General features: G+C 39.8%; 1 non-coding gene across 1 annotated transcript; it reads right to left on the reverse strand.

Annotated features, from left to right (window-relative positions):
• Nucleotides 1–2,631: 2,631 nt before the first annotated feature.
• Nucleotides 2,632–2,739, reverse strand: LOC112745265 (small nucleolar RNA R71). The gene has a single exon (XR_003173202.1). It is a non-coding gene; the product is annotated as a small nucleolar RNA R71 (small nucleolar RNA).
• Between the last annotated feature and the right edge of the window lie 10,959 nt (nt 2,740–13,698).

Below are 13,698 nucleotides of genomic sequence, written 5' to 3' on the forward strand. Positions count from 1 at the left end.
TCGAAAACTCCATAATCAATTATTATCCGCCTAACTGAGATTTACAAGATGACCATAGCTTGCTTCATACCAACAATCTACGTGGGATCGACCCTTACTCACGTAAGGTTTATTACTTGGACGACCCAGTGCACTTGCTGGTTAGTTGTATCGAAGTTGTGAATGAAAAACGATTTATTAAGTTGTGCGCACAGAGTTTTTGGCGCCGTTGCCTGAGATCACAATTTCGTGCACCAAGTTTTTGGCCCGTTGCCGGGGATTGTTCGAGTTTGGACAACTGACGGTTCATCTTGTTGCTCAGATTAGGTAATTTTCTTTTTGTTTTATTTTCAAAAATTTCTCATCTGTTTTCGAAAAAAAAAAATTCTTTTCAAAAATTTTTATTATGTTCTTCAGAATTTTTAAGAATGAATTCTAGTGTTTCATGAAGCATGTTGAAGCCTGACTGGCTGTAAAGCCACGTCTAAATTCATTTGGACTGGGGCTTCCAACCAACATTATCCAGAGCACGCTAGTTGTTGCTAATCCACCTGCTGCTGTTCCAGATCCAAAAGATTTACATGCTAAAACTTGACTGGCTATTAAGCCATGTCTAACCCTCATATTGGAGTTTTAGAATAAGAGTGCAAGATTCCTGGAATTCATATTAAAAATTTTGGAATCCTTATTTTTCTTTTTCACACTAATTTTCGAAAAATATAAAATAAAAATAAAAATTCAAAAATAAAAAAAATATTTTGTGTTTTTTTGTTTGAGTCTTGAGTCAATTTTTAAGTTTGGTGTCAATTGCATGTTCATCTTGCATTTTTCGAAAAATTCATGCATTCATAGTGTTCTTCATGATCTTCAAGTTGTTCTTGGTAAATCTTCTTGTTTGATCTTGATGTTTTCTTGTTTTGTGTATTTTCTTGTTTCTCATGTGCATTTTTGCATCCATAGAGTCTAAGCATCAAAGATTTCTAAGTTTGGTGTCTTGCATGTTTTCTTTGCATCAAAAATTTTTCAAAAAAATGTTCTTGATGTTCATCATGATCTTCAAAGTGTTCTTGGTGTTCATCTTGACATTCATAGCATTCTTGCATGCATTCATTGTTTTGATCTAAAAATTTTCATGCATTGCATCATTTTCATGTTTTTCTCTCTCATCATAAAAATTCAAAAAAATCAAAAAAATATTTTTCCCTTTTTCCTCTCATAAAAATTCAAAAATTTGAGTTGACTTTTTCAAACAATTTTAAAATCCAGTTGTTTTCTATGAGTCAAATCAAATTTTTAAATTTTATCTTTTTCAAAATCTTTTTCAAAAATCATATCTTTTTCACTTTTCTTATTTATTTTCGAAAATTTTTAAAATATTTTTCAAAAATATTTTTCTTATCTTTATCTCCTAATTTTCGAAAATAACATCATCAATTAATGTTTTGATTCAAAAATTTCGAGCTTGTTACTTGCTTGTTAAGAAAGATTCAAACTTTAAGTTCGAGAATCATATCTTGTGATTTCTTGTGAATCAAGTCATTAATTGTGATTTTAAAAATAAAATCTTTTTCAAAACTAATTTCAATCATATCTTTTCAAAAATATCTTTTTATCTTATCTTTTTCAAAATCATATCTTTTTCAAAAATTTGATTTTAAAATATTTTTTCTAACTTCTTATCTTCTTATCTTTTCAAAATTGATTTTCAAATTTGTTTCAACTAACTAACTAACTTTTTGTTTGTTTCTTATCTTTTTCAAAACTACCTAACTAACTCTCTCTCTCTAATTTTCAAAAATATCTCCCTCTTTTTCAAAAATTCTTTTTAATTAACTAATTGTTTCAAAATTCAATTTTAATTTAATTCTTCTTTTAATTTTCGAAAATCACTAACCATTTTTCAAAAAATATTTTTCGAAAATTTTCTTTCTCTCTCATCTCCTTCTATTTATTTATTCATCTACTAACACTTCTCTTCATCCCACATCTCTGCTCTCCTCACCCTTGTGTTTCTTTCTTTACATTACATTCTTTTCTTCTTCTACTCACACAGGAAAACCTCTATACCTGTGGTAAAAAGGATCCCTATTATTATTTTTCTGTTCCCTTCTCTTTCATATGAGCAGGAGCAAGGACAAGAATATTCTTGTTGAAGTAGGCCCTGAACCTGAAAGGACTCTGAAGAGGAAACTAAGAGAAGCTAAATTACAACAATCCAGCAAGCACCTGTCAGAAATTGTCGAACAGGAAGAGGAGATGGCAGCCGAAAATAATAATAATGCAAGGAGGATGCTTGGTGACTTTACTGCACCTAATTCCAATTTACATGGAAGAAGCATCTCCATCCCTACCATTGGAGCAAACAATTTTGAGCTGAAACCTCAATTAGTTTCTCTGATGCAGCAAAACTGCAAGTTTCATGGACTTCCATCTGAAGATCCTTTTCAGTTCTTAACTGAATTCTTGCAGATCTGTGATATTGTTAAGACTAATGGAGTAGATCCTGAAGTCTACAGGCTCATGCTTTTCCCGTTTGCTGTAAGAGACAGAGCTAGAATATGGTTGGACTCTCAACCTAAGGATAGCCTGAACTCTTGGGATAAGCTGGTCAAGGCTTTCTTAGCCAAGTTCTTTCCTCCTCAAAAGCTGAGTAAGCTTAGAGTGGACGTTCAAACCTTCAAACAGAAAGAAGGTGAATCCCTCTATGAAGCTTGGGAGAGATACAAGCAACTGACCAAAAAGTGTCCTTCTGACATGCTTTCAGAATGGACCATCCTGGATATATTCTATGATGGTCTATCTGAATTAGCTAAGATGTCATTGGATACTTATGCAGGTGGATCCATTCACCTAAAGAAAACACCTGCAGAAGCTCAAGAACTCATTGACATGGTTGCTAATAACCAGTTCATGTACACTTCTGAGAGGAATCCTGTGAGTAATGGGACGCCTATGAAGAAGGGAGTTCTTGAAATTGATACTCTGAATGCCATATTGGCTCAGAATAAAATATTGACTCAGCAAGTCAATATGATTTCTCAGAGTCTGAATGGAATGCAAGCTGCATCCAATAGTACTCAAGAGGCATCTTCTGAAGAAGAAGCTTATGATCCTGAGAACCCTACAATAGCAGAGGTGAATTACATGGGTGAACCATATGGAAACACCTATAATCCCTCATGGAGAAATCACCCAAATCTCTCATGGAAGGATCAACAAAAGCCTCAACAAGGCTTTAATAATGGTGGAAGAAATAGGTTTAACAATAGTAAACCTTTTCCATCATCCACTCAGCAACAGACAGAGAACTCTGAACAAAATACCTCTAATTTAGCAAACTTAGTCTCTGATCTATCTAAGGCCACTGTAAGTTTCATGAATGAAACAAGGTCCTCCATTAGAAATTTGGAGGCACAAGTGGACCAGCTGAGTAAAAGAGTCACTGAAATCCCTCCTAGTACTCTCCCAAGCAATACAGAAGAAAATCCAAAAGGAGAGTGCAAGGCCATTGAAATGACCATCATGGTCGAAACCACAAAAGAGGAGGAGGACGTGAATCCCAAGGAGGAAGACCTCCTGGGACGTCCAGTGATCAATAAGGAGTTTCCCTTTGAGGAACCAAAGGAATCTGAGGCTCAACTAGAGACCATAGAGATTCCATTAAACCTTCTTATGCCATTCATGAGCTCTGATGAGTATTCCTCTTTTGAAGAGAATGAGGATGTTACTAAGGAGCAAGTTACCAAGTACCTTGGTGCAATCATGAAGCTGAATGCCAAATTATTTGGTATTGAGACTTGGGAAGATGAACCTCCCTTGTTCACTGGTGCACGAATTGTGAATCACAATTTTCACAACGCGTACCACTAACCAGCAAGTGCACTGGGTCGTCCAAGTAATACCTTACGTGAGTAAGGGTCGAATCCCACGGAGATTGTTGGTTTGAAGCAATCTATGGTTATCTTGTAAATCTTAGTCAGGAAGTCAATTATGTTTATCAGTTGAATTGTGAATAACCAAGAGAGCATAAATTAAAGGTTACTTGTTGTGCAGTAATGGAGAATATGTTGGAGTTTTGGAGATGCTTTGTCTTCTGAATCTCTGCTTTCCTCTGTCTTCTGATTCACGCACGCACGTCCTCCTTTGGCAAGCTATGTGTTGGTGGATCACCGTTGTCAATGGCTACCTTCCATCCTTCCAGTGAAAACTACGCTCACGCGCTCTGTCACAGCACGGCTAATCACCGGTTGGTTCTCGATCCGGTTGGAATAGGATTTACTATCCTTTTGCATCTGTCACTAACGACCAGCCTTCAGGAGTTTGAAGCTCGTCACAGTCATTAAATCCTTGAATCCTACTCGGAATACCACAGACAAGGTTTAGACTTTCCGGATTCTCATGAATGCCGCCATCAGTTCTAGCTTATACCACGGAGATTCTGATTAAGGAATCCAAGAGACACTCATTCAATCGGATATAGAACGGAGGTGGTTGTCAGGCACACGTTCGTGGTTTGAGGAAGGTGATGACTGTCACAGATCATCACCTCCATCACAGTTAAGCGCGAATGAAAATCTTAGATAGGAACAAGCGTGTTTGAATGGAAAACAGAAATACTTGCATTAATTCATCGAGACACAGCAGAGCTCCTCACCCCCAACAATGGAGTTTAGAGACTCATGCCGTCAGAGAATACAAAGTTTAGATCTGAAATGTCATGAGATACAAAATAAGTCTCTAAAAGTTGTTTAAATACCAAACTAGTAGCCTAGGGTTACAAAATATGAGTGGACTATGATGGATGATGCAGATATCCACTTCTGGGGCCCACTTGGTGTGTGCTGGGGCTGAGATTTAAGTGAGTCACGTGCAGAGGCCATTTGTGGAGTTGAACGCCAGTTTTTATGCCAGTTTGGGTGTTCAACTCCAGTTTTTGATCCTTTTCTGGCGCTGGACGCCAGAATTGGGCAGAGAACTGGCGTTGAATGCCAGTTTACGTCGTCTATCCTTGTGCAAAGTATAAACTATTATATATTTCTGGAAAGCCCTGGATATCTACTTTCCAATGCAATTGGAAGCATGCCATTTCGAGTTCTGTAGCTCCAGAAAATCCACTTTGAGTGCAGGGAGGTCAGAATCCAACAGCATCAGCAGTCCTTTTTCAGCCTGAATCAGATTTTTGCTCAGCCCCTTCAATTTTAGCCAGAAAAATACCTGAAATTACAGAAAAATACACAACTCATAGTAAAGTCCAGAAATATGAATTTTTCCTAAAAACTACTAGAAATAGACTAAAAACTAACTAAAACATACTCTAAACTATATTAAATTATCCCTAAAAAGCGTATAAAATATCCGCTCATCACAACACCAAACTTAAACTGTTGCTTGTCCTCAAGCAACTTAGACAAATAAAGTAGAAGACTAATAAGTTGAGAAGCAATAATATCTCAGAGTTTTTGAGTGAAGCTCAGATTCTAATTAGATGAGCGGGACTAGTAGCTTTTTGCTTCTGAACAGTTTTGGCATCTCACTTTATCCATTGAAGCTCAGAGTGATTGGCATCTATAGGAACTCAGAATTCAGATAGTGTTATTGATTCTCTTAGTTCAGTGGGATGATTCTTGAACACAGCTTCTTTATGAGTCTTGGCCGTGGCCCTAAGCACTTTGTTTTCCAGTATTACTACCGGATACATAAATGCCACAGACACATAACTGGGTGAACCTTTTCAGATTGTGACTCAGCTTTGCTAAAGTCCCCAATTAGAGGTGTCCAGGGTTCTTAAGCACACTCTTCTTTTGCTTTGGACCTTGACTTTAACCGCTCAGTCTCAAGTTTTCACTTGACACCTACACGCCACAAGCACATGGTTAGGGACAGCTTGGTTTAGCCGCTTAGACCAGGATTTTATTCCTTTAGGCCCTCCTATCCACTGATGCTCAAAGCCTTGGGATCCTTTTTATTTGCCCTTGCCTTTTGGTTTTAAGGGTTATTGGCTTTTTCTTCTTGCTTTTTTTTCTATATATATATATATATATATATATATTTTGCAAGCTTTGTTCTTTGCTGCTTTTTCTTACTTCAAGAATCATTTTTATGATTTTTCAGATCATCAATAACATGTCTCATGTTCATCATTCTTTCAAGAGCCAACATATTTAACAGTCTTAAACAACAAATTCAAAAGACATATGCACTGTTCAAGCATTCATTCAGAAGACAGAAAGCATTGCCACCACATTTAACTAATTAGAATTTCTCTTATTAAAACTCGAAATTTTATTGCCTCTTATTCAAAAGATCTACTACTTTATTCATGTTTAATGATGATGAGAAAAATAAACTATAGCTTAACTGGAGATAAAATCAAATAAATACTAATTACTATTATATGACTTCTAAGGTAAACTTTTTATAAGGACACTGTCACAGAGTTAAGGCAGAAATTGGAAATTAACAACCTTTATTCTGGGGGTATGGGGGTTCCTCTGATCCTTGGGAGGCTTGGTATTACAGAAGACTTTTGGCGCTTCAGTTCCCTTAAGTCACGTCCCTGCTCCTCTTGTTCTTTAAGCATATGGGTCAGCATTTGACTGTGTTCCTTCTGTTGTTTTATTATCTGCTCCATAGCTTCCTGCATCTTGGTGATGGATGTCTCCAGATATTCCCAGTATTCAGCTTGAGGTATCTCTGGAAGTAATTCCTGTGCTCTCTTCTTGATGGGATCCTCCTGTGCCTGTTGTCTCTCCATTGATGCTTTGGTGATTGACTTTTCAATTAGGATATATTCAGTTATTCCCATCTTGACTCCAGCGTCCTTGCAGAGCAGAGAAATCACGCTTGGATAAGCCAACCTGGCTTCTTTTGAATTTTTGTTAGCAATCTTATAGAGCTCAGTTGAAATCAGCTGATGAACCTCCACTTCTTTTCCCATCATGATGCAATGAATCATCACTGCTCTTTTAACTGTGACTTCAGAACGGTTGCTAGTGGGCAACAGAGAACGCCCAATGAAGTCCAGCCATCCTCTGGCAACTGGTTTGAGATCCTCTCTCTTGAGTTGATTTGGGACGCCCTTTGTGTTGGTGGTCCACCTGGCTCCAGGGATACATATGTCCTCTAGAATCTTATCCAGGCCAATGTCTACTCTCATCATCCTCCTGCTGAAGGAGTCTGGATCATCCTTTAGCTGAGGTAGCTTTAATATCTCTCTGATCTTGTCAGGGGTGGTATGAACAATCTTTCCCCTGACCATGGTCCGAAATTCGTAGCAGGCTGTTCCAGATAATCTTTGCTTGTCAGTCTGCCACATATTAGCATAGAACTCCTGGACCATGTTCCTTCCTACTTTCGTTTCAGGATTAGCTAAGACTTCCCAGTTCCTGGTTCGAATTTGCTCCTGGATTTCCGGATATTCATCTTCTTTCAGATCGAATCTCACTTCCGGGATCACTGATCTCAGACCCATTACTTTAAGATAATGGTCTGAATGTTCTTTAGATAAGAACTTCCCTTGATTCCAAAGTGATTTTGGAATGCTATCTTTCTTGCCTCTTGGAGTGGATTGTTTTCCTTTGAGAGCCATAATCTTAGTAGTGATCTCGGATAAACACACCAAACTTAGAGGTTTGCTTGTCCTCAAGCAAAAGAAAAGAAAGGAGAGGGATAGACGGAGATTGAGTAGCACTTGTTGATGAAGGAGGGGGGGCCGAACCCAATTTAAAGGGGTGGGGGGTGGGTTTTCGAAAAATTGGAAGAGATAAGATAAAAAGATTGGGTTGAAAAAGATAAGATAGAAGATAGAGTTTAATTTTGAAAAGATATGATAGATTTTTGAAAAAGATAACTCTGAATTTTGAAAAAGATAATATGGATATTTGAAAAAGATATGGATTAGTTGAAAAGATTTTTGAGTGAAAAAGATAGATTTGTTTTTCAGAAAAGATTTTGAAAAGAGTTGGATTGAATTTGGAAAGATGGATTTTTAGAAATTAAGGATTTTAGAAATCAGGGTTCTTGATATGTTCATGTAAAAATCATGCATTGAAGCATAAAATTTGAAATTAAAATGGAAATACGTGTGGGATTACTGGATTTGGCTCCTCCCTGTCCTCCTGGCGTTTGAACGCCCAAACACTGCCTGTTTTGGGCGTTCAGTGCCCAAATGCTGATCTCCTGGGCGTTCAGCGCCCAGTTGCTGCCATTCCTGGCGTTCAACGCCCAGTGGGTGGCCATTTCTGGTGTTGAACGCCCAATTTCTGCCATTACTGGCGTTCAGCGCCCAGTGGATGCCCATTTTGGGCGCTGAACGCCCAAAATGCCCCTTTACTGGCGTTTTCTTGCCATTGAGCTTCCAATCTCTGTTTTGTGTGCAAATTCCTTCTGTAACCCTGTAAACTTATGCAATTGATCCTTTACCTTAGTGTCAGTAAACTTTATATAAACAAATAAAAAAGAAAAAATAGGGCAAAATGCTTAGAGGATTAATGCCCCATGGCTGGGTTGCCTCCCAGAAAGCGCTTTTTTATTGTCTTTAGCTGGACCTTGCTGAGCTTTTAATCTAGCTTCAGCCTTGAGCATTCTTGCTCAATGTTGCCTTCAAGATAATGCTTGATTCTTTGTCCATTGACAATGAACTTCTTATCAGAATCAATATCTTGAAGCTCCACGTAACCATATGGTGACACACTTGTAATCACGTATGGTCCCCTCCACCGGGATTTCAGTTTCCCGGGGAATAGCCTGAGTCTAGAGTTAAACAACAGGACCTTCTGTCCTGGTTCAAAGATTCTAGATGACAGCTTTCTGTCATGCCATTTTTTTTATTTTTCTTTATAAAGCTTGGCATTTTCGAAAGCTGTGAATCTGAATTCCTCTAGCTCATTTAGCTGGAGCAATCGTTTTTCTCCTGCTAATTTGGCATCTAAGTTTAGGAATCTGGTTGCCCAGTAGGCCTTATGTTCCAGTTCCACGGGCAAGTGGCATGCCTTACCATACACGAGTTGGTATGGAGAGGTCCCTATAGGGGTCTTGAATGCTGTTCTGTAAGCCCACAGAGCATCATCCAGGCTCCTTGCCCAATCCTTTCTACGGGTATTTACTGTCCGTTCCAGGATTCTCTTTAATTCTCTGTTAGAGACTTCAGCTTGCCCATTGGTTTGTGGATGATATGGGGTGGCCACTTTGTGGCGAATTCCATACCGAACCATGGCAGAGTAAAGCTGTTTATTGCAGAAGTGAGTGCCCCCATCACTGATTAACACTCTAGGGACACCAAACCTGCTAAAGATGTGTTTCTGGAGGAATTTCAGCACTGTTTTAGTATCATTAGTGGGAGTGGCAATAGCCTCAACCCATTTTGATACATAGTCAACTGCCACCAGAATATAAGTGTTTGAGTATGATGGTGGGAAAGGTCCCATGAAGTCAATTCCCCATACATCAAACAACTCTATTTCCAAGATTCCTTGTTGAGGCATGGCGTAACCATGAGGCAGATTACCAGCTCTTTGGCAACTGTCACAGTTACGTACAAACTCTCGGGAATCTTTATAGAGTGTGGGCCAATAGAAGCCACATTGGAGGACCTTGGTGGCTGTTCGCTCACCTCCGAAATGGCCTCCATACTGAGATCCATGGCAATGCCATAGGATTCTCTGTGCTTCCTCTCTAGGGACACACCTACGGATGATTCCGTCTGCACATCTCTTAAAGAGATAGGGCTCATCCCACAAGTAGTACTTTGCATCAGTAACTAATTTCTTCTTTTGTATTCTATTGTACTCCTTGGGTATGAACCATGCAGCTTTATAGTTTGCAATATCGGCAAACCATGGTGCTTCCTGAATGGCAAATAGATGCTCATCAGGGAACGTCTCAGAGATCTCAAGAAAGGGGAGGGACGTCCCTTCCACTGGCTCTATCCGGGACAGATGATCAGCCACTTGGTTCTCTGTCCCTTTTCTGTCTCTTATTTCTATATCAAACTCTTGCAGAAGCAATACCCATCTGATGAGCCTGGGTTTTGAATCCTGCTTTGTGAGTAGATATTTAAGAGCAGCATGGTCAGTATACACAATCACTTTTGATCCTACTAAGTATGATCTGAACTTGTCAATGGCGTAAACCACTGCAAGTAGTTCTTTTTCTGTGGTTGTGTAATTTTTCTGGGCATCATTTAGAACGCGACTGGCATAATAAATGACATGCAGAAGCTTGTCATGCCTCTGTCCCAATACTGCACCAATGGCATGATTACTGGCATCACACATTAACTCAAATGGCAATGTCCAGTCTGGTGCAGAAATGACTGGTGCTGTGACCAGCTTAGCTTTCAGCGTTTCAAACGCCTGCAGGCATGCTGTGTCAAACACAAATGGCGTGTCAGCAGCTAGCAGATTGCTTAGAGGTTTTGCGATTTTTGAAAAATCCTTTATAAACCTCCTATAGAATCCTGCATGCCCCAGAAAGCTTCTGATTGCCTTAACATTGGCAAGTGGTGGTAATTTTTCAATTACCTCTATTTTTGCTTGATCCACCTCTATTCCCTTGTTTGAGATTTTATGCCCAAGAACAATTCCTTCAGTCACCATGAAGTGACACTTTTCCCAGTTTAACACTAGGTTGGTTTCTTGGCATCTTTTCAGAACAAGTTTCAGGTGATCAAGACAGGAGCTGAATGAGTCTCCATATACTGAGAAGTCATCCATGAAGACTTCCAGAAATTTTTCCACCATGTCAGAGAAAATAGAGAGCATGCATCTCTGGAAGGTTGCAGGCGCATTACATAGCCCAAATGGCATCCTTCTATAAGCAAACACTCCAGATGGACATGTGAATGTTGTTTTCTCTTGATCCTGGGGATCCACTGCAATCTGGTTATAGCCTGAATAGCCATCCAAAAAGCAGTAATAATCATGACCTGCTAGTCTCTCTAGCATCTGGTCTATGAATGGTAAAGGAAAATGATCCTTTCTGGTGGCTATATTGAGCCTTCTGTAGTCAATACACATGCGCCACCCTGTAACTGTTCTTGTAGGAACCAGTTCATTTATTTCATTATGAATCACTGTCATGCCTCCCTTTTTTGGGACGACTTGAACAGGGCTCACCCAGGGGCTATCAGAAATGGGATAAATAATCCCAGCCTCTAGTAATTTGGTGACCTCTTTCTGCACCACTTCCTTCATGGCTGGATTTAGCCGCCTCTGTGGTTGAACCACTGGTTTGGCATTATCCTCCAATAGGATTTTGTGCATGCATCTAGCTGGGCTTATGCCCTTAAGGTCACCTATGGACCACCCAAGAGCTGTCTTGTGTGTCCTTAGCACTTGAATAAGTGCTTCCTCTTCCTGTGAATTTAAAGCAGAGCTTATGATCACTGGAAAAGTGTCACCTTCTCCCAGAAATGCGTATTTCAAGGATGGTGGTAGTGGCTTGAGCTCGGGTTTAGGAGGTTTTTCCTCTTTCAGAAGAAAGTTCAGAGGCTCTTCCATGTCCTCTGAATCCTCCAAATCAGGCTGAACATCTTTAAAGATGTCTTCCAACTCTGATTCGAGACTCTCAGCCATGTTGATCTCTTCTACCAAAGAGTCAATGAGATCAACTTTCATGCAGTCTGTTGATGTGTCTGGATGCTGCATGGCTTTGACAGCGTTCAACTTAAACTCATCATCATTGACTCTCAGGGTTATTTCCCCCTGTTGGACATCAATGAGGGATCGTCCAGTTGCTAGGAAGGGTCTTCCTAGAATGAGAGTAGCACTCTTGTGCTCCTCCATTTCCAGCACAACAAAGTCAGTGGGAAAGGCAAATGGCCCAACTCTGACAATCATGTCCTCAATCACGCCTGATGGATATTTAGTGGAACCATCAGCAAGTTGGAGACATATCCGGGTTGGTTTAACTTCTTCAGTTAAGCCAAGCTTTCTGATAGTGGATGCAGGTATCAGGTTGATGCTTGCCCCAAGATCGCATAAAGCTGTCTTGGTGCAATCACCTTCTAATATGCATGGTATCAGAAAACTCCCAGGGTCTTTAAGCTTTTCAGGAAAGCTTTTCAGAATGACTGCACTGCATTCTTCAGTGAGGAGAACTCTTTCTGTTTCTCTCCACTCCTTTTTATGACTCAAGATCTCTTTCATGAACTTGGCATAAGAAGGTATTTGCTCAAGTGCCTCTGCAAATGGAATCTTTATTTCAAGAGTCCTTAGATAATCTGCAAAGCGAGCAAATTGCTTATCCTGCTCCTCTTTCCGGAGTTTTTGAGGATAAGGTATCTTGGCTTTATATTCCTCAACCTTAGTGGTTAAAGAAGCCTTTTTAGAGGGGTTGTTATCAGCACTTGTGTGTGTCTGATCCCTCACTGGCAATTGAGTGCCAGAGTCAGAAGCTGGAGTGACGTTAGACGCCAGCTCACTGTCTGTTCCTGGCGCCTGAACGCCAGAAATGTGCCCATGTTGGGCGTTCAACGCTGGACTCTGCCCCATTTGGGCGTTCAACGCCAGATTCTTGCCCATTTCTGGCGTTGAACGCCAATCCTGCCTTGTTTCTGGCGCTGAACGCCAGTTTTGGGCATGGTCTGGGCGTTCAGCGCCAGCCTTCCACCCATTTTCTGGCGTTTTAGTGCCAGAATTATTTTTCCCTGGGCTCTTACTGTCCTCAGGTGAATCTTTGGTGGGTTGCTCATTTCTTGAATTTTTGATGCCTTGAGGTGGGGTATTTAATGTTTTCCCACTCCTTAATTGAACTGCTTGGCATTCTTCTGCTATTTGCCTTGATAGCTGCTGCTTTGTTTGCTTAAACTGTTCGTCCATATGTATATTAGCTATCCTTGTCTCCTGTAGCCTGTCCTTGAATTCAGCTAGCTGTTTTGTTAGAAAATCCAATTGCTGATTGAATTCAGCAGCTTGTTTTACAGTACTGAATTCAGCAGTTACTGTTTTAACCTCTTCATTCATGGAAGGGTTGCTACTTAGATACAGATGCTGATTCCTGGCAACTGTATCAATGAGCTCTTGAGCCTCTTCAATTGTCTTTCTCATATGGATAGATCCACCAGCTGAGTAATCTAGAGACATCTGAGCTCCTTCTGCAAGCCCATAGTAGAAGATGTCTAACTGAACCCACTCTGAAAACATTTCAGAGGGGCATTTTCGTAGCATCTCTCTGTATCTCTCCCAGGCATCATAAAGAGATTCATTATCTCCTTGTTTAAAGCCTTGGATGTCCAGCTTTAGCTGTGTCATCCTTTTTGGAGGAAAATACTGATTCAGGAATTTTTCTGTCAGTTGTTTCCATGTTCTTATGCTGGCCTTAGGTTGGTTATTTAACCACCTCTTAGCTTGATCTTTTACAGCAAATGGAAACAGTAATAGTCTGTAGACATCCTGATCTATTTCTTTATCATGTACTGTGTCAGCAATCTGTAGAAACTGTGCCAGAAACTCTGTAGGTTCTTCCTGTGGAAGACCGGAATACTGGCAACTTTGCTGCACCATGATAATGAGCTGAGGATTCAACTCAAAGCTACTAACTCCAATGGAAGGTATACAGATACTACTTCCATATGAAGCAGTAGAGGGGTTAGAATATGACCCCAGAGTCCTCCTGGACTGTTCATTTCCACTTATGTCCATGATGGATATATGGATATAACTTGGACTGATTTATCTTTTTATTTATTTTATTTTATAAGAAGTAAATACTTAAATAAAA

Source organism: Arachis hypogaea, chromosome 14 (assembly GCF_003086295.3).
Source record: "Arachis hypogaea cultivar Tifrunner chromosome 14, arahy.Tifrunner.gnm2.J5K5, whole genome shotgun sequence".
In the NCBI taxonomy this organism is placed as follows: domain Eukaryota; kingdom Viridiplantae; phylum Streptophyta; class Magnoliopsida; order Fabales; family Fabaceae; genus Arachis; species Arachis hypogaea.